The sequence below is a fragment of the Borostomias antarcticus genome, assembly GCF_949987555.1.
Source record: "Borostomias antarcticus genome assembly, chromosome: 18".
In the NCBI taxonomy this organism is placed as follows: domain Eukaryota; kingdom Metazoa; phylum Chordata; class Actinopteri; order Stomiiformes; family Stomiidae; genus Borostomias; species Borostomias antarcticus.
In genome coordinates, this window is record NC_140251.1 from 19,320,104 (window position 1) to 19,342,107 (window position 22,004).

General features: G+C 47.1%; 1 pseudogene across 1 annotated transcript in view; it reads right to left on the minus strand.

The window, feature by feature from the left end:
• Positions 1-22,004, minus strand: part of LOC311320997 (neural-cadherin-like) — a 182,722-nt pseudogene that overhangs the window by 89,009 nt on the left and 71,709 nt on the right. The window contains exons 8-16 of the transcript in view: positions 10,945-11,117; positions 9,597-9,765; positions 7,865-8,035; positions 6,481-6,653; positions 5,628-5,795; positions 4,570-4,819; positions 3,840-3,967; positions 3,235-3,421; positions 1,036-1,179 (exon numbers count right to left, since the gene is read on the minus strand). The product of the transcript in view is annotated as a neural-cadherin-like (transcript). The remainder of the gene's footprint in view (positions 1-1,035; positions 1,180-3,234; positions 3,422-3,839; positions 3,968-4,569; positions 4,820-5,627; positions 5,796-6,480; positions 6,654-7,864; positions 8,036-9,596; positions 9,766-10,944; positions 11,118-22,004) is intronic.

The window sequence follows — 22,004 nt, forward strand, 5'->3', positions numbered from 1 at the left end:
ACTACTAGTGTTCTCCATTCATACTACTAGTGTTCTCCATTCATACTACTAGTGTTTTCCATTCAGCACATCAGTGTTCAACTGGTGCTTAGAAGTGTCTACTCATAATGGCTGTGTGTGTCATTGGAACACAAAATACCATTTTGAGAAGAGTTATTATTGTTTTGATTGCTTTGAAAGTGTCATTTTGCAGATGAGTTGGGGTTTGCATTTTGGGTGTGTTTTGTGGTTTGAGGAAATTTGGTTTTCTTTCAGAAAACATGTTTAAACGATTGAGAAAAACTGTAACACCAAACCGCCAGACAAAGTGCTTCTCCTGGACTGTGGTAGGCTCAGAACAGTCATGGCGGGGTGAGGAGGTTTTAAACAAGACAGATGTGGGCGTCTCTCCCGGCTGCAGAGAGCTAGCCTCCATGTCAGTAGCTGGTGGTTCCTATGCCCTAAGCCTCTACCCCTGTCCTGCCCCTGCACCATTTACATAAATGCTCGATTAATAACCAAACACAGATGTAAGGCCAGCACTGTACAGCTGGTTTACAACCCAAACCCCACCCACCTACCGTACTGCATGTTTCTGTGTTTACTACATACCGTATGTGGGGGGTTTTATCACACAAGAAAATGGATGCTTTCAATTCCAGCGCAGTGTCACCAGCCAAGCAGAAGTGTTCATTAGAGCCAAAACCAGTCTGCTAGACTGTCCATTGGGGAGTCATTTTTATATAACTCAACTCTTTTCACTGCTAATTTAGCCTGCTAGTTGGGCTAAAGTACTGGAGGAGCGTACAGTAGTCTGACTGACAGACGACCCTGGTCTGGTGTGGCACCAGGGGGGAAGTGTGGTCATTCTGGGATCTGGAAAATAAAACTTGCCTAAGGTTTTTAGAGCCCTGCTGAAATATTGATCCTCTCACAGGTTCCCTGTCTGAACCTGGGCTCTCCAGAACAAGGACATTACACCCTCAGTAAAGGAGTTCTGGGTGTTTTCCATGCTTACCTTCATCCTCATCATTAGCTCGGCTGCCTCATGCCTACCTTCGTCTTCATCGTTAGCGCTGACAGTGACGACCGCCAGGCCCACGTCGGCATCCTCGTCAACGCCAACTTCGTAAAGCCGCTGAGCAAACACCGGTTTGTTATCGTTGACGTCGCTGATGAACACTCGCACGTACGCTGTGTCTGTAGGAATCAACCACACAGAGATTTAACCACACACACACACACACACACACACACACACACAGAAACAAACACACACACACACACACACACACACAGAAACACACACACACACACACACACACACACACACAGAAACAAACACACACACACACACACACACAGAAACAAACACACACACACACACAAACACGCACACACACACAAACACACAACCACACACACACAAACACAAACACACACACAGAAACACACACAAACACACACAAACACACACACACACACAAACACACACACACAAACACACACACACACACACACACACACAAACACACACACACACACACACACACACACACAAACACACACGTCTGTCATCCTCCATCTATCTCTTAGACTCCTGCTCTCATTTCCATGTGTTCTCCTGGTTCCAGCTGACACCCTGAGTGAGTGATAGGCTGCTCCTGAGTGATAGGCTGCTCCTGGGTGGAACGAGACACTTAGCTCAATATAATGGGCCACACTTGACATGGAAATGTGAAATAATATTATTCTCAACGAGGTGTTCCAAATTGCATAAATTATTCATTTCCAGTTGATGGTTAACTGTTTGAACAGGGTAACGGTGCAACCAAGGAATATGACAGGCGGAACTTCATCAGGAAACCACTTTGCAGAACACAGAGAAAGAACCACTCCAGGAATGATCACATGTTTATGTTGATGGTAAGCTAGTAGCTGTGTACTTAACCCTTTATACACGTTTATAAAAATCATACTTTATAAAAATTAAAAAAATGTGATGTGTGGGAGAACTAGTTAGAAGAAAGGAGAGTTAGAAACACAATTGTTTTCCGTCTCACTCCATTTCCCTTGTGTGTGTGTTGTGTGTTTCCTATGGGTACAGCAGGCTAAGGTAGGCAGGCAGGTAATGTGTGCTGGGTAGATGAGTCCTCCTGCTCTGGGAGTTATGTAGCAGAAGACAGAGACAAGCCTCATTTCTCATGCTAAGCAGCCCAGACCTCCCCAGAGAGGAGGTTGTGCAGTTCCAACACCCTCTACCCCTGATACCTCCACCAGAACTCTCACTAAACCCTGCTCAGAATACCAACCCTGGAAAACATCACCCAGATTGGCACTGCCAAACAAGGCAATGAAACAAAACCAGAACAGCGTGAATCGAAAAACGGTTACAGTAAATTGCACAACACGCAGACAACCCCAGGGATGTTTAGAAATGCAGACAAGCCTCCGACCCCCACGGTTTCTGCAAAGGAAAGCGCCTGGTCACGCTGTCAGGATGAATCAAATTAAGATTTTCTTTTCAAAGTCAGTCTCAGTGTCTGAATGAGAGTAACGCTACCTCCATTTTAAACTCTCTCTCCAGAGCAGGACTATTCCTCCCTCACCGAGGTCCAGGTCTCACCAAAGCGCCCCGAGGCTTAAGAACCGGGATACATATCAATGAGATATGTCTGTCTCACTCCTAACTAGAGGGAAGTGAGATTGAAACCTAAACAGTAAATACAGACACATAATAGTGACAGCAGCAGTAAATGCTAGACAATTTAGGACACATATAGACTATATGAACCATCAAATAAAGAGTTGTGACCGTGAGCAGTCTCATGCTTGGGGTATGGTCTATAGAGGTGTAGTAGTTCCTGGACATGGCATGACCTGTGAGAGTGCAGAGCCACAACATGGAACTTAGTTCCTGAGAGAAGATGAACGCTTCCTTCCTTTTACTCGAGATTCCTTCCTTGACAGTAGCTTTGATAATAATAATAATACATTTGATTTCTAACGCACTTTTCATAAAAAAAAAAAATCTCATAGTGCTACAGGTTTAAAAGCATAACATAACAAAACACAACTGAACAAAAATAACACAATTTTAACAGACAAAAGCCTTTTGCCTATAGTATCTATTGAAACCTTGTCATTCCTAAGAAACACTGACTCATTGAACATTGTATCAAGATCTATTCAGGAGCTACTGAGCCTCCAGAGACATTTCTACATTCTCACGACGACATCCAGGTGAATTCTGACCAGAGTTGGGCTGCTTGTTGCGCCCGGGCCGGGCCGACTCCTGACCGTCCTCAGACTGGACCTCCAGCAGGTAGGACCCGCGGGCCTCCCGGTCAAACACCGCCTGGCTGTAGATGGAGCCCAGCTCCGGGTCCATCCGGAAGAGGTTATAGTCCCCACTGCTGTCGCTGAGCAGAGAGTAGGTGATCTGAGGGAGGGGAGAGACAACACATCAGCCAGCTACATGTTTCTCTATATGAATGAATGAATGAATGAATGAATGAATGAATGAATGAATGAATGAATGATTTGGTTCATTTCGGACATTCTTAATGGACCATAAACATGCTGTTTCAAATTGTGTGAAAGTACAGCAAAGAAAAACAAAACAAGAACAAAAACAGCACAACAACAACAAAAGACAAAACAAAAACATATCAAATGCATTTCACACGATAAAAATTTAAACAATTATATGTCCGAAAAAGGAATAGGCCGAAGCCAAAGGCTTATTTTAGGCAAATGCACATGATTATGACTACATACATATCTAGTCATATCATCGTGATACAGTTCTGAGTGTACTGTAGACCTCAAGCGGAGGACTGAGCTGCGCTCTCTCCTACCTGTCCGTTGAGGCCCAGGTCCTTGTCGTGGGCCGACACCTGGAGAACCAAGGTTCCCACCTGAGCGCCCTCCGTCACCGACACCTCGTAGATGGAGGAGGTGAAGAACGGGACGTTGTCGTTTACGTCTGGGAGATGGGAGATGTAAACGCTTATAGATCAATAATAATAGAGATACCATCAAGCTGGAATATTCCTACAGTCGCAATGAATATAAATACAGCTTTCAAAATTGTACTAGAATCAGAGTAGAGAAGGAAAATAAAGAGTCTTTGTTCCCAAACCCCGAAAACAAACCCATAGTGAATGCTGAGCTATTCCTAGTGAGAGGTCTGTAGCGGCTTGGCTGAAATGTTCTTTGTGACCTTTTGTAAATTGTAAATTTGTAACTTATTAATCTGTAATGTGATACTATTAGAGTTTATCTGCAGCATTATCTTGGAGCCGGTAGTAACATTTGAATGAAATGAATGAATTAAACTTTTATTTAATATGGACATCACAATTACATTGGAACAGTCACAGTGGACAGACCAGATGCATTGCTTAAGTGTTTGTAGCACAAGTGCTAATTTTCAACACCAGTAAGCTTTTCTAAAAGATAATAACTAGAAACACTGTGACTCTACACTTTACATTACTGATCTGGGTCTGATCTTCTGTGACGTTCCACGGGAGGTTCTACAGGACATTCCATGTGACGTTCTACCCGGCGTTCTCTTTGACGTACCAGTGACATTGACGTAGACAGTGGTGAAGGCCGCCAGGGGAACCGCCGCCACGTTCTGTGCCCGCACGCGGAGTGAGAAACTGGGCGTGGTCTCGTAGTCCAGCGGCTCAGAGACCAGGATGGAGGCGGAGCCGTCTTCGCGGTTGGGCGACAGGTAGAAGCGGACGGGCATGTTGGTCTCTGGTACCATGCCATCCTCGAGGTTATAGGTCACCCTGGGGTCACCCAGCTGGGAGGTGGCCTTGATGGTCTGGCACACAGGGGCAAAAGGAGGGCAGAGAGATGAGAGGAGGTGATCATAATAAAAGGAGGGAGACGGTAGTCATGAAACGATGGCTCAAACTCAGCTTTGGCTCAAACTCAGCTTTGGAGACAGTTGTCACGTTTTGCAATCAACGGTTTAATTAACTTATTCAGTTCATAAATGCAATTGCGCTGCAAGTCACATATTTCAATGTTACGTGCATTGCTTACTATGTTGTGGCCTCAATATTCATGGTCAGTTTTGCTGCGATGAAAGGTGTTGGTTTAATTTATTCTGAAAGAAAGGCGTTGGTTTAATTTACTCCGGCAGAAAGGTGTTGGTTTAATTTATTCTGAAAGAAAAGTGTTGGTTTAATTTATTCTTGCAGAAAGGTGTTGGTTTAATTTACTCCAGCAGAAAGGTGTTGGTTTATTTTATTCCGGCAATCAGTGTAGAGGAAGTCTTGTCATGACTTTAAATGGCACTTGGGAGGCAGACAGGTGAGTTTGAATGGAACATTGTTTACTAGGCTTATTTCAGGAATACACCCCAGAGTGCCCTGCTCGCACACTCTACTACTGCGTACTTCATCATCCGAATGCCAGTTCTCCAATTTTCTCTCCAGCAAACCTGAACTAGAGATGTACAAACATGAAGGAACTGCAGTAAACAGCCCTGAACCACAGCAGAGCCCGAGAGGCAGATGCAGAGATCGGTATCTATCCTCCAGTATGTGTGATCAGGCCTGTTGAGGGAATCATACTGGGTTGATGAAGTGAATGAAGTTATCAAAACGTTCCCATGCGGTTCGCACCACGATGGGGGTGTCCCTCGGGGTGTTCTCTGGAACGACCACGCGGTAGCTTTCCTGCTCCCACTCGGGGGGCTGGTTCTTCACGTTGGTGATGGTGACCGCCAGCTCAACGGAGGTGCTGCGGTTCCCGCCGTCCGTCGCCATGACGTCCCGCGTGATGTAACTTCTCTGAATGCAGACATGAGAGAACAGGGTGGTTAGACTGTTAGAGACGTTGAGCCACAACGTAGTTGAGTCTAGATGCAGACGTCTCATAGTATATGGTGTCAGGAATTTACATTGCTGTTACAACTGGTTGGAAGACATGGTAAAACTGGTGTTTAACACAGGATCACAGTAAGTGGACTGACCTGTGATTGTCCAGTTAAGTCTACCTAGTCTACAATAACCACCTGTAATGTTGAGTCTACAACCTAGTCTACAATAACCACCTGTGATATTGGCTGGTTGAGTCCACAACCTAGTCTACAATAACCACCTGTGATATTGGCTGATTGAGTCTACAACCTAGTCTACAATAACCACATGTGATATTGGCTGGTTGAGTCTACAACCTAGTCTACAATAACCACCTGTGATATTGGCTGATTGAGTCTACAACCTAGTCTACAATAACCACATGTGATATTGGCTGGTTGAGTCTACAACCTAGTCTACAATAACCACCTGTGATATGGGCTGGTTGAGTCTACAACCTAGTCTACAATAACCACATGTGATATTGGCTGGTTGAGTCTACAACCTAGTCTACAATAACCACCTGTGATATTGGCTGGTTGAGTCTACAACCTAGTCTACATAACCACCTGTGATATTGGCTGGTTGAGTCTACAAACTAGTCTACAATAACCACCTGTGATATGGGCTGGTTGACGTAGACCCAGCCGGTCACAGGATTGACCTTCAGGTACTCTGGCTGCTCCTGGGACATGGAGTAGGTGACGGCCGCGTTGCTGCCGAAGTCATCGTCACGCGCCGCCACTCGCAGGAAGCTGGTCCCGATCATAGTGTCCTCCCTCAGGAAGTCTGGGTGAGATTCATTTCAGAGAATAACTCAGAGAATAATCCCCAAGGGAATATTTCTATTCATGTTTTATTGTTGTTCTGTATGTATGAAACTGGGATGGTTGTGTGTTTTTCATTGTGTGCTGCCCTCTTGGCCAGGTCACTCTTGAAAAAGAGATTTCCTTTAATCTCAACAAGTTTTTATCTGGTTAAATAAAGGTTCAAATAAAAATAAAAATAAAATACCATGAGAATGTGTGTCTGCAACAACGCCATACCACAACTATGCCCCCGTGGACATGCTGCAGAGAGCCACACACATGCAGCAGCAGAGCTGAGTAAGGACTGAATAGTGAGCGCACATCCACATTCTGCACCAACTCAAACCAAGGTCAAGATCTATAGGAAGGTTAATGTGGGCTTCTGGATACTCTGCCTCAATCAATACGTCTTTATGTGAGAGGTACTTTACATCGCCATTTAATTAGTGTTGAATGCACATGCCTACCATACATTATTGTAAAGATAACACAGATGGGTGGTAAAAGTGTGAAGGGAGGAAGGAGGGTGAGGGAGGGAGGGAGAGAGTGAAAGGGGGAGAGAGGGAGAGAGGAAGAGGGAGGGAGAGTGAAGGGAGGAAGAGAGGGAGGGAGAGTGAAGGGAGGAAGAGGGGTGAGGGAGGGAGAGTGAAGGGAGGAAGAGGGGTGAGGGAGGGAGAGTGAAGGGAGGAAGAGGGATGAGGGAGGGAGAGTGAAGGGAGGAAGAGGGTGAGGGAGGGATAAAGTGAAGGGAGGAAGGGAGAGTGAAGGGAGGGAGGGAGGGAGGGAGGAAGATGGGTGAGGGAGGGAGAGTGAAGGGAGGAAGAGGGGTGAGGGAGGGAGAGTGTAGGGAGGAAGGGGGAGGGAGGGAGAGGGGTGAAGGGAGGGAGAGGGGTGAAGGGAGGAAGAGGGGTGAGGAAGGGAGAGGGGTGAGGGAGGGAGACAGTGAAGGGGGGGAGAGAGAGAGTGAAGGGAGGAAGAGGGGTGAGGGAGGAAGAGGAGTGAGGGAGGGAGAGGGGTGAGGGAGGGAGAGAGTGAAGGGGGGGAGAGAGAGAGTGAAGGGAGGAGGAGGAGTGAGGGAGGAAGAGGGGTGAGGGAGGGAGAGGGGTGAGGGAGGGAGAGAGAGAGTGAAGGGAGGAAGGAGGGGGAGAGGGAAGCGGAGAGCAAGAGTGCTCAAATCCGTCAGACACTCACACTCATAGCGCAGGTTCTCAAACTTGGGGCTGTTGTCGTTCTGGTCCAGGATGAGCACGTTCAGCTGACAGATCCCGATGAGCGGCTCCTCTGCCCAGTCTGTAGCCGTTACCGTGATGGAGTACTCCCGCTGGCGCTCGCGGTCGAACCGCCGGGCCGTCACGATCGCTCCTGACAACCCAGCACATCGTGAGCCAGTGAGCGCGCGTGTCTGTGTGTGTCTCTCTGTGTGTGCGTCTCTCTCTGTGTGCGTCTCTCTCTCTGTGTCTCTCTCTCTACACTGCCGGCATTTCTACCTGCACCTGTTTCCAGAGTGTGTAAAAAGTACCCAAGAGCCCAAAAATAAAGATACAGACCTTACTGGAAAATGACTCAAGTGAAAGTAATGGTGCATGTTTATAACTGGGAGGTGGCAAATTGCGACTTGCTACTAGGAATGATTAAATAAAACGCTGCATGAACTCGCACTTCCTCGTCGCAAATTCGGATATGTTTCTCAGCCCCCAGTTGCCGGCTGACGTCAATATCATATCATATCATCATCATCATATCATTCGCTATAGCTCGAATGCACACAGGTCGGAGGTATTTTGCCACTTGCGACTTGCCACCTCCGATCACAAACGAACGCACCATAAGTCACCCAATTAACTGCTTGAGTAAAAGTCTTAAAGTAACTTCTACCTGTATTAAATGGACTTAAGTATCAAAAGTGAAACTCTTAAGGTAAATGTACTAAAGTATTCAAAGTATCCAGTCTAAAAGCAATAAATCCAAAAGGCAAGAATAGTATTATTATTTACCAGAAAGCATATTCATGCATGTGATTCTTTTTTATTCTTTACAAACATTTGATTTTGTCGGGAGGAATGAAAGCTGTAAGGGGGAATGTGTTGAAGTGAATGCATCAGTTTTCTTTGGAAAGTGTAGCGAAGTAAAAGTAAAAATCACCAGAAATATCAATAGTAAAGAGCAGATATCCCCCAAAAATAAATAAATACGACTTTAGTACAGCAACAAAGTATTTCTACGTTAGTTAGTTACTTCACACCTCTGTGTGTTTTAGTGCGGGGCTTGTGGTACCTGTGTCAGGGTGGACCCCCCTGTGTGTTTTAGTGGGGGGCTGGTGGTACCTGTGTCAGGGTGGACCCCCCTGTGTGTTTTAGTGGGGGGCTTGTGGTACCTGTGTCAGGGTGGACCCCCCTGTGTGTTTTAGTGGGGGGCTTGTTGTACCTGTGTCAGGGTGGACCCCCCTGTGTGTTTGAGTGGGGGGCTGGTGGTACCTGTGTCAGGGTGGACCCCCCTGTGTGTTTTAGTGGGGGGCTTGTGGTACCTGTGTCAGGGTGGACCCCCTGTGTGTTTTAGTGGGGGGCTGGTGGTACCTGTGTCAGGGTGGACCCCCCTGTGTGTTTCAGTGGGGGGCTGGTGGTACCTGTGTCAGGGTGGACCCCCCTGTGTGTTTTAGTGGGGGGTTTGTGGTACCTGTGTCAGGGTGGACCCCCCTGTGTGTTTTAGTGGGGGGCGGGTGGTACCTGTGTCAGGGTGGACCCCCTGTGTGTTTCAGTGGGGGGGGTTTGTGGTACCTGTGTCAGGGTGGACCCCCTGTGTGTTTCAGGGGGGGGTTTGTGGTACCTGTGTCAGGGTGGACCCCCCTGTGTGTTTTAGTGGGGGGCTGGTGGTACCTGTGTCAGGGTGGACCCCCCTGTGTGTTTCAGTGGGGGGCTGGTGGTACCTGTGTCAGGGTGGATCCTGAAGGCAGGCATGGCGCTGTCTCGATGCATCAGGCCATACTTGACCTTCCCATTGGCCCCCTCATCGGCATCCACGGCCTCTACCTGAAGAACGAATGTCCCGGTTGGCTGGTTCTCCAGGACCGACGCCTGCTCTCGATACTGCTGGCACTGGTGGGGTGGGGGGGGGGGGGGGGGGGAGAAGAAGGAGAAGAAGAAGAAGAAGAAGAAGAAGAACAAGAACAAGAAGAAGACAAAGAAGAAGAAGAAGAGGAAGAGGAAGAAGAAGAAGAAGAAGAAGAGGAAGAGGAAGAGGAAGAAGAAGAAGAAGAAGAAGAAGAAGAACAGGAAGAGGAAGAGGAAGAAGAAGAAGAAGAAGAAGAAGAAGAAGAAGAAGAAGAAGAAGAAGAAGAAGAAGAAGAAGAGAGGCAGAAAGAAGGTGGTGGTGAAAACAGAGATTATGTCATGAAATTATAGTCAGTGTTAAAGCAGAGAGGGTCACTATTGTACTGTATGATTCATCATGTCTAATATATACGTATGTGGCCTATATAGAGCCCAACTATAGGAAGCTTTGTTTGAAGGTCCAGCCCCGCCCAGCTGTGTATTATCCAGGTATCCACCCTAATCCCCCGATGAGCCCCTGCCCCAGATAAAGAGAGATGGAGAGTAGAGAGAGTAGGAGTCCTGTTTGATAATCACACACACGTCCACCACTCGCTCTTTCTCTTTCTCTCGTTTCCAGATAAACGAAAAACAAAATCAGACAGAGGCGTGTGAGGGGAAAGAGGGAGTGAGAGAGATAGAAAACAGGGATATGGGGGAGAGACTGAGAGCGTATTGAAGGTCGAGCAAACACTCTGGAGGTATTTATTCAAGGGAACACATGCTATCAATCTTTGCAGTATATGGCCCTACTGGCCTCCTGTAGGAACATGGTTCTGAAGGGCTGTTCACATGCGTCAACATGAGCTAACCAGCCCTCCCAAACACACACCCGGGTCTACTACAGTACACATCATGAATACTTCTCTCAGCTAGGTTGAGGTCACTCCTAATTAAACAGCTGAACTAATTAGACAGGTGTAGTCCACCATAATGGTACTGCGGTGTTTTGATAAATTATTTGAAAGTGAAAATCCCCGAGGACTGCCTGCTGGAGATGGAGAGGGAGTGTTGGCTAATCAGACCCCAGGGGAACACCGAGTGAGGAGGGAGGGAGACTGGGTAGATGAGACCGACAGGCCAAACAAGAGAGAGGGGGCTGATAGAGAGAGATTAGAGAGAGAGAGAGACGTGGAGCTTGCAGTGTTTCTGGGTAACAGTTTTCGAAAGCGGACGTTTTCTCACCCTCTCAAAGACGGGCTTGTTGTTGTTGACGTCGTCCACGCCCACGATGACCCGGGCGGTGCTGGAGAGGGGGTGTGGCCCGCCAGAGGCGTTGTCATCCGTTGCCGTGATGTTGAGGAGGTACTCCAGGCCTTGGAGCTTCGGAGGGGGGGTGGAGCGGAGACGGATCAGCCCTAGAGAGACCAGGAGACCCTGGTTAACTTGATCAGGGAGGGGGAAGTGGGGCAAGTGGACCCTGGATATTTGCGCGGGGGAGTTGGGGGTGTTGGAACAAGGCCAGATTAGCCCTGGGGACAACAGGGCCACAGTTAGCGAAACTACAGCAAGAGCCCCATCTCATACAGAGACCACGTTGGTGGCCATGAAGCTGGAGAAGGTTGAAAGGTAGTCTCGCATAGGAAGACCTATCGTCACACTTTGTTTATGAACGCTGAAGTCAAGTCTGGCTGGACTCATTACCAGAAGGTTTATACCCAAAATCTACATCCGTTGATCCACTGGATCAATAGCTGATGTGCCAACAACTGAAGCCTGTAATTCCATAGAGGACACGGGTCAGACGCCTCAGCTGTGATCAGCTGACAGCCAGCTGAGCAATCAGCGTTTCAATCATTCAATCATCTATTATCCAACCACAGCCCTCACTCACAGCTAGGCGGTCTATTTAAACGACTTCCTGGTAGCCTACACTGCTCTCTGCTCTCGCGTGTTTCGTCTGACCTCCCGGCGAACTCCGCCTCCCCGTCCTCCTCCCTCCTGGTGATTGGACGGTTCTGTTTCCGGGTGCGCCCGGTGGCGGGTGTTCCCTATTGACTAAGACTAAGTAAGTTCCACTGATTGTCACACACCTGAGTGTGTGAAATTTGTTCTCCGCATTTGACCCATCCCCTGGGGGAGGGGTGAGCAGCAGCGGTGCCGCGCTCGGGAATCATTTTGGTGATGTATTGCCTGTATTGCCTGTACTTGGATTTGTGCATGTTCCTTGCTCTGTTCGCTATGGATCTTTTGCCCTCCCTAGGAACGTACGTGTGCCGGGTTGTACTGTAAGCTCCGGCTTGATTGATTTATTTATTTTTGTTAGGCCCGCTCTGTGTCCCCGTGGGGGAGTCGGAGCTCGCTCCCTGTTTTAGTTTGGCTTGCAGCTTGGCTAATCCAGGGAAGCAGTTAGAGTGGAGCCATCAGTGCCAAACTCAACTCTATTCCATGTGTGGCAATAAATGGTTAATCAACCTCTGACGTGGGCATTCCTGAATGAACTACAGCTGCGGCGTTCAACAAAGCACTGAACTCCAGATGCACTTTCCTATGTTGTATTGGTGTTACCTTGCTTTGATCTCCATCTACAGGAGCTTCAGCTCAGATGAGAGGTGGCTGTGGATGAGTCAAGTGACGGGCTGGATTTCACCTGATGGACCAGACCTCTAAGAGAAAATACTGTCTTCCATCACTGCTCAGCTTTCAAGGAGATAGATTTTTTTTTTTTTTTTAAGAAAAAAAAAAGGGATGAAAGCAGACGGGCGTCTGAGTTCACGTCTCTCCTGCCAACCGAGTAGGAAGACAAAACAGGCAGACTTCTGTCTTGTCTGTCCATTCATCTCTCCACGCTCTAGATTAAAGGACAGGTTCAGGTTGCTTATCCATGCTGTAGAAGGGGTGTACAGAACAATTTTAGGTCATTTTGCCACGTTTTTTTTATATTTTATTTGCCACAAACAGGCAGCCTTGGACAATGGAAAGATGTAGGCATTGGGAACATTGGACCTCATTCCTGAACGCTGTTAAGAAGAAATTTCTTCTTAACTCCACTTACGAAGTTCCTGGGACAATTCTGCCATTCCTGAATCGTTTCTTATCTCGGATTTGTTCTTATCTAAGAACAGGATTTAAGAACACGGAAATGCAGTCGGAGGCCAGATTGGAGTGCGCCCGTTCGCAAGGGCTGAATTTATGAGAAATCCGAGGTGATTGCGTTCACATCAATTCTACAGACATCCTAGACTTGAATCATAATCATAAATACGAGGATATTTGTATAATTTCCAATTACGTTTCACATTCATGATTCTACAAGGCATCGCGGTGTCCTCAAATAAATAAAATAATAATGCATTTCAGTCATTGTCATTCTATGTCCTGTCTGCATGTGAAGCAGCCTCACATTTAACTTTGTAACGTTAGTGTAAACATTCTTGCCAATTCTGTTGTGTAACTTAGTTGACTGAACCTACATTTTACAAACTTTGATATGTGACAGTATATAATCAGATCATTGCAGCCGTAATGTAGTGTCCTTGTATCTCAAACTGGAAATAAACCATTCATGCAATTAAGTTAACTTTTTATTTCTCATTCATTTCACATTCAATCACCATACTCATATTCATAGGATGTCCACCCTACAACATATTGCCAGTTAAACCTCAATGCACCCATCCTGCAGCTCTACTTTGATGGCGTGTCCAACCTCCGCCCTGACCTCCGCCTGACAAGAGCATCCATAGCAGCAGTGGTTGGGCTCCTGAAGAGGATCGTCCGCTTCCCTCAACCAGACCACATTGAGGAAGTGGGTGCTGGCTTTGCCCGGCTAGCGGGCTCTCCAGCATTTCGCGTGGCAGTCGGTGCCATCGACGGCTGCCACATACGAATCAAGCCCCCTGCAGAGGATGCCAACTGCTATTTCAACAGGAAGCTGTTCGCCTCCATCCAGATCCAGGCCATCTGTGACCATCGTGGTAGGTTCATAGATGTGTTCTGTGGTTTCCCTGGGTCTGTCCACGATGCCTGTGTGCTGAAGAACAGTCCTGTCTATTCCCAGCAGCTCTTCCCACCAGAGGGAAGATGCATCCTGGGTGATGGTGGCTACCCCTGCCTGACTGCCCCCATCGGTCTGATGACGCCCTACCGTGAGCCTGTCCAGAACGCTGTGCAGGCCATGTACAGCAAGAAGCTGTCCAGAGCCAGGGGCATCATAGAGCGCTCTTTTGGAATGATGAAGACCCGTTGGCGTTCCCTCTTCAAGTCCCTAGAAGTGAGCCACACTTTTGCACCTGTTGTCGTCACCTGCTGCACCATCCTTCACAACCTCTGCCTAGACAACGGCGACATTGTGGAGCCTGGGGAAGATGATGATGAGGCAGGAGAGAACGGCGATGGCCCAGAACCTGGAAACAGGGATGTGGAAGCAGGTGAAGGTGTCAGAGATCTCCTGGCTGCAGCAGTGTCTGCACCACTTGACTGTGTTCCAGCTCTCCAAGAACACGATTACACGATCCAACATCAGGATACACAGCATCACACCTCATTGTTTCTTTTCTTCACCAAAACCAAGCTTGATGCCTATGTTAATTTGTTCTTCATTTTGTATTGTCACCCTCATTTTCCCAAGCTACCACTATGCATTATGTTTTGTTTAACACGTGTGATGTATAAATCCAATGATCAATCATGATAACTACATCTAATCAATCAATGACTTGTGTATTGTGTACTGTGTAATCCACACATCACTTTGTCCCAGTTTCACCTGTAACTTTGAAGTCATGTCAACGGTTTCAGGGCCACTGGTAGCCTACAGTTGCCCCGCTGTGCAGGACTTCTCAAGGAGAAAAGACTAGAATCCTGGCATCAGAGGGGAATGTTCAAACAGACAAAGAGGAGACAGATATACATGCAGTTAAAATGATGGCCAGACAAGGAAAAAGTGTGGATGCTTTGAAAGACCATTTCAAGTCCAGTGGAGGCCAAGCTACCCCTGTCAGTCATCAATTATTCAACACTCAGGATACAGTATATTTGACTGATTGAGCTCTAAGAAAGCACAGGTTAGTTGCATAGACGAATAGACAGGTTAGTTGGTAGAAACATTTAATGAGGCTTTTTAAGCAAACAAATTAAGTAAATTAAATTTGGCATATAGACATGCTGCAACACAAGACAAACAAAACAAACAAAGATAAATTATAATTTCTTGGTGAGTGCCTCCAGCAGTGCCAAAAAGCGGTCCTCCCGCCTCTCCTCTCTTGACCGAAAATAGAAGTAATTAAGTAAAAGACACTAAACATTGAAAATAGAGTAAAAATACAGCACAATCTTGTTACACTGAGGGAGACTGGAGTAGTCCACACCATCTTGTATTTGTCATACCTTGGTCTGGCTGCCTCCTCTCTCCTCCTGGCCTCCTCTTCTCTCCTCTCTCCTCCTGCTCTCCTGGTACCTCTCTTCCTCCCTAGCCCTGGCTGCCTCCTCTCTCCCCCTGGCCTCCTCATACCTTTGCTCCTCGAGCGCCTGCTGTCTTGCCTCTCTCTTCTCCGTCTCTCTAAGGTACTCCAGTACCTGGCTACTGGACTGACCTCCCTCCCTCCTTCTCTCTAAGGTACTCCAGTACCTGGCTACTGGACTGACCTCCCTCCCTCCTTCTCTCTAAGGTACTCCAGTACCTGGCTACTGGACTGACCTCCCTCCCTCCTTCTCTCTAAGGTACTCCAGTACCTGGCTACTGGACTGACCTCCCTCCCTCCTTCTCTTTCGCACAGGTACAGGACACTCGTCCTCGACAGGGATGGGATCAGACACAGAGGGAGTTGAGACTTCAACAGCCTCCTGGCTTGCTGATGAAATTAGCAATGGTGGGGTGATGGATGGCTTACTGCCCAATGCAACATCCATCACCCCATACCATTTCCAGGAGGCTGCTGTTGCCTCCCCTCCCTCTGTGCTGACCCCTGTTTTAGGACACTTCAAATCCTGCAAATTAGATGACAGGAGAAGTTAATGACACTAAAGCATAGTAAATGGCTAATCGAAGGCATACACACAACACTGGTGACTGACTTTGTATTTTTGTTTGAGGTTCTCCCATTTCTTTTTAATGGTGGCTGGTGTCACCTTCCCCTCCAAGCCATGCTCGACCACAAACATCCTAAGGGGACAAGGAACATGCCAAGCAATGACAAATGCTCCTTTCATCACATTTCGGAAAATAGGGTCAAGTGTTACTCACTCAAACCCCTTTATCGCTGCATTCCTCTTCCCAGTGAACAGCTCCTCCTTCTCCATCCTCCACCGAATGAGTCTCTCCGTATGTTCATCTGTCCCTAACAAATTAATATTGTTTTCCAGTGAGACAAAGCAGTTGACCGACTAGTACTTCAACTACCTAGTTAACGTTAGCTAACTGACGTCCTTGATAGGCTCGTGCATTATCAGCAAACTATTTTCTGGTGAGCTGAATTGGTATGTCGTACGTTCTATTAATACACCCATGGTCGTACCTTACATAGCTAGCTATACTGACTTGGCTTGCATTCTGCTTTTTAGCAAATTTGACAGAAGATTGAGAGGTAACGTTGTTAACTTCAGTGCACCACATAGCTAGCTAGCTAACTAGCTGGCTAGTTGATGTAACAGAAGTAAAGTTACGCTAGTAGTTACCACTAGCTAGGCCACTGGCTGAGGTTATAGGTTTACATTTGCGGTCATTATATATATATCCACTTAGCTTCGTGAAGCAATAGTATATTTTCATGTTTCAATTATACACACAACACGAGTCGCTACAAATATGTAGTGGCGTTACTGTACTTACACTTGAATGCGCTGCCGCTGGCGTCCGCCATCATTGCACATCTGTCTGCGCGCCGCAGGATTCATAATAAAGCATCCAGCGCGACTCGCACGTGACGTCATTTCCGCTGCGCACAGGATTGTGGGTCAGAATAGCCAGAAAAGCCTGCTGGCTTGCATACGGCAAAATACGACCGGATGTAGTAGGACATCCTGGTATTTTTGCCATACTGCATGTGGCATACTATGTATTGGGACATACTACATTATGTTTTGGCATACTATATAGTAGGGTAGTAGGCGATTCGGAACGCAGCCCTTGTTTGACACAGGAAGCTCCCATATCCGTTTGATGCGCAATGTGAGTCAAAAGTGCCCGACAGAGTTTTTATTAGCTCCGCCCCAGTGCAGTGTGGGAGATTATGTTTTCGGTGGTGTGTGTTCGTTCGTTGGAACTTTAGCAGGATTACACAAAAACTGACAGACCGATTTTCATTCGACAGACCGATTACATTTTGGCACGGATCCCAATCATGGGGTGGGTCCACGAGTCGCCAAATACGGCCGGCCATTCACCTCCATTCATTTTTTGGACAGTCTCAGAAGCGAAAAATTCCCCCAATTCACTGTCAATGAATGTGATTGTGATTGAAATGGCCATATCTCGACATGGGAAGGTCACAGAGAGACGGGATTTGGACTGGCATAAAACTCTTGACCTACAAATGCAGCAATCCTAAGCATGTCCTGCTCACACACACGTGCACACATGTCCTGCTCACACACACGTGCACACATGTCCTGCTCACACACACGTGCACACATGTCCTGCTCACACACGTGCACACATGTCCTGCTCACACACACGTGCACACATGTCCTGCTCACACACACGTGCACATATGTCCTGCTCACACACACGTGCACACATGTCCTGCTCACACACACGTGCACACATGTCCTGCTCACACACACGTGCACACATGCAGAGCCAGAAAATGCATTCATAGGTAGAGGTCTGTGCTCTCTGAGCACCATTTCTGTTTTTCTATATATTTGTAATACATGTATTTGATCATTCAGTAATCCAGCTGTTCCTCAATTAACATTTAGAACATCACAAATCCTTATTTTCATCTTACTTTTTGAATAAAATTCATTGTATTACTACCCTTCTAATGCACAACCTGGGTCAGAAATGACCTGTATTAATTTCCTACAGTACATGTTATTCCATGCATGGCTAGGGTTAGGGTTAGAGTGTTTCTTTGCTATATCTTTTGAAATTTGAAATTTTATTTCACAATTCAGTATTACAAATATTCATTCAATATCTTGTTTTTTATTACCACAATAATTATTTAAATTTCTCCTTTCTTATTTTAAGAACATAGTTTTTGTATTTCTACATCAATTTTACACACATTAATTGGTCCAGTACTATAACAAAGTGCTCGATGTTGCCACCCTCAATGCCTACAGCACTTTCACTGCACAACCCCCTGATTACATGGGTGCTGTAGCCAATGACCGGTGGCTATTCATCAAGGAGCTGGGCAAAGAGCTGGTCATGCCACATATGAAGAGGTGCATGGAGGGCAAGCCCCACCTCCAAAACACATTACAGAGGCAATGGGAAGATGTGGAATAAAACATGAAAAAATCCACCACCCAAACACAGGAGGGCATCAGACAGGAGGGAAGAGGTTCGAGATCTGCCCAGCTGCCATGTCGGAAGAACAGCCTCTCTGTCACCGTCGACAAGATCAAGGAGCTGATCGTGGACTATAGGAAGAGAGGAGAGAGGCTGGACTAGGGAAGGGAATTGGCAGTGACCTCCTGATTCAAGTTAGTTGAAGTTATTATCACTGGTGATTATCACTATCATTTTAATACAGACATACTCAAGAAGGATAGTCAGTGTTATAAGGCACTTGCTAATTTCTGTCGCTTTCAATTTCTACCAGCTGATCAAAGGGGCCACATGGGTATACTCCGCCTCCCAAATGACTGTCTCTTCATCTTGGTAAATCTTGTCATCTTGGCAATTAACAGGGACAAAGCCCCGCAGGGCGGAAGGTAATGTTTTCGCCCCTGTCTGTGTGTGCGTCTGTGTGTGTGTGTCTGTCTGCATGCGGACAGGAATAAACAAAAACTACCAGTCCGATATGCATGACACTCAGTGGAGGGGTGCAGCACGGGCCAGGGAACTCACCATTAAATTTTGACCATGATCATTCATAGGTGGCTCTACAGTAGCCATATTACTGTAAGGCCTGAATCATAGTCGACGTAAACAACCCAAGCTACGTTGTGAACGCAAGCTCCAACATGACTCGAGAGCTTGCGTTCTGTGTTTTGTTTTGTGGAAACAAGGAATTGCACTATTGCTTGCGTCAAGTGACAAATTGCGGCATGACACACGCAAGGACGCAACGAGATCTTGTGTGGCCTTGCGAAGCTTGCGTTGCTTGCACTTTTGTAGTTTGTGTCGACTATGAATCCGGCCTAACTTCAGTGTAGAGGTGGATTTAGGTTTCAGTTTCCTCATAGGTTTCAGGTTCTTGGCGCCACTTGTAATACCGAGCTTGGCCACTACGCCAAAAACTGGCTGTTCCTGGCCATCGGGGCTTGCTTCATGCGCCACTGAGCAACTTTCATTGGATTGAATGGGCCGCCATCTTTGCATGCCTTATCCACTTCTTATAATACATCCATGATCCAGCCATGATCAGTTATGCTCGTGTCAACAAGCTGGTGTCTATTTACTTTTTCAGCTCGATCCGGAAGGTAGAACGCTAGAGCCCACCTACCATAATTTCGCCTTGCGCCTGAGGAGACTACTGGCTGCAGTGTAGAGTTTGACAAACAAGCTGCTAAAGCTATTGCTGATTATGGTGTTTTGTGCGCACAATACCACTTAGTGCGTTGTTATCAACTTGTTTGCTAACAAAGGCTAGAGCTACTAGTTAGGTAATAACGAGATAATCTGTTGCAACTGGAACGCTCACCTCGGGAGTGACCATTGCCAGTTCCCACTCGCACCTCCCGAGACAAATGGAATGCACCATAACGTTATATTTCTCATTCATGTGGATAGTTGAAGCGATGCATTCTGTAGGCTACCTCAATAGAGTCCACAGGGGCGGAGGTCTGCACTATCTGCAAGCTCCTCTAGTTTTGTTTGCAACCACACACAAATACAAAAAACATCCCAGTTTCAAAGTGGAATTGGGTGGCTCAGTTGTCAATGACAAGGACAGTTAAATACTTAGTGTTAGATAACACCCTATCTGGGGACAACATGCCCCATGAAGTGGTTACCAGGGTGAACCAAAGAATCAAATTTATGTCCAGAAACTCTACATTCCCAAACAAGAAGCCTCTGTGAGACCTAGCTGGGGCCTTAGTTCAGTGCCACTTTTACTAAGCGTGCACATCGTGGTACAATAGTGCCCCTAGGAGCATACAGAATAGGCTTCAAACTGCAGAACAAGCTAGTTAGGCTCATCCTGAACTTCCCAGCACGAACCCATCTGGACCTATCCCATTTTAAGAGTCTGGAAGCAGGACAAATATTATCCCCAACAGATTTAACTCTTATGGTCAGGTAACTTTCCTCTGTTCAGTAGCAGTATTATGGACAGTCTGCCCACCAGGGACGTCCACAGATAGACACGAGGTGGTGCTAGAGCACCTGCCCTTTGCCCTCTGGACAATGCAAGTGCCCTTTTGAAAGTTACTTTTTTAATTTATTTTTTTACAGTGTAGGCCTACTCTATGTGGCCCATGGTGACATCGATCAATTCTCGATTAAAAGCGTGTAATAATAATTCCCCAAAATGCATTGTTATTTTGCCAGACCCCCCCCGCACACACACACATGTGCCCGCGGCACACCCATGCCCCTCCCTCTCTTCCTTTGTCAACGGTAAACGTGAAAAGCGGACACAAATAGAAAGGCGCACTGCAGCAGCACTGCACACACATCTCCTCCCCTGTCCTTTCCCCATCTAGAGTGCCCGAGTGATGACAGCTAACCAGCCAGGTAACACATAAACCAAACGAGTGTATTGTTTGCCCCCTAAGCCTCAGTTGCCAAACTATAACTTGCATTTATTTGTCTCTGTTGTGAAGTAAGTCTCATACAGCGGCAAACAGCTGAGCCTAAATTAGCAAACTGCACCTGCTTAACAAGCTAGACGCTAGTCATAATCAATTAATGGATTTAACGTAATGATGACCACCACACGACCAATGTCGGTAGAATTTGTTGTTGGTACAGCATGTGAAGCTTAAGCTATCAGTATACTTAAGCTGAATATTTAGTATTATGTAGTAACCTTAGGCTTACAGGGCTGCCAAACGCACGTTTCAGCCTCTTCTCAGGCTCACACGCCACACTTCACAATTCTCACACGGAGAAATGAGCAACCCCTACATACTACAGGCCACAGGTGGATCGAACGAATCGAACAGGGCAAAAGCCCCCCCCCCCCCCGGTCAACAACTCGCGCGACAATCCAAAAATCTCTGTCAGGAGATGTTCTTCCGCTGTCCTGTTGGAGAGGAAGTCCGTGATCCACCTGCGGGTGGAGTCAGGCACTCGTAGTAGGGAGAGCCCGTGCTCCAGTGTGGCCGGGAGGATGGTGGTGAAGGCTGAGCTGAAGTCCACAAACAGAATCTTGGCATAAGTGCCTGGGGTGTCCAGGTGCTGTAGGACGTAGTGAAGTGCCATGTTCACCGTGTCATCCGTGGACCTGTTGGCTCTGTAAGCAAACTACAGAGGGTCCAGGAGTGGGTCTGTGATGGCCGTGAGATGGGCCAGGATGAGGCGCTCAAAGACATTCATGACTACAGCGGTCAGGGCGATGGGTCTGTAGTCGTTTAGGCCTGTGATCTTCGTCTTCTTAGGGAACCAGGATAATGGTGGAGGTCTTGAAGCAGACATGGCATGACTCCAGTGAGGTGTTGAAGATGTCAGTGAACACCGGGGACTACTGGTCAGCGTAGTACTTCAAGATGGAGGGTGAGACAGGTCCGGCCGCCTTCAGGGGGTTCTGTCTCTTGAACAGGCGGTTCACGTCGCCCTCTAGGATAGAGAGGTGCGGGGGGAGTGGGGATGGGGGGTGGTAGCGGGGGGGGGTCACTGCTGAGAGGGGGGATGAGGGGGTTCCATTGCTTTTCAAATCGACAATAGAACTCGTTCAGGTCATTGGCAATATGTAGAGGTGGGTCGTATGCCCACCTCCCTTGTTCTCTGTAAAGCACATTGTGTTGCCTCTGGGTATGAAATGCGCTATACAAATAAAGCTTTGATTGATTGATTGGCAAGGCGTGAGCCGTCAGTCGACTGGGAGGATTTCGGTTTATAGTTTGTTTTCTGTCTGAGGCCTTTCCAGACAGCGGACGTATTCCCCTCTGAGAACTGATGTTGGAGTTTCTCAGAGAAGCGTTGTTTGGCTTCCTGGATCGCCTTGCTGAATCTGAAGTTTGAA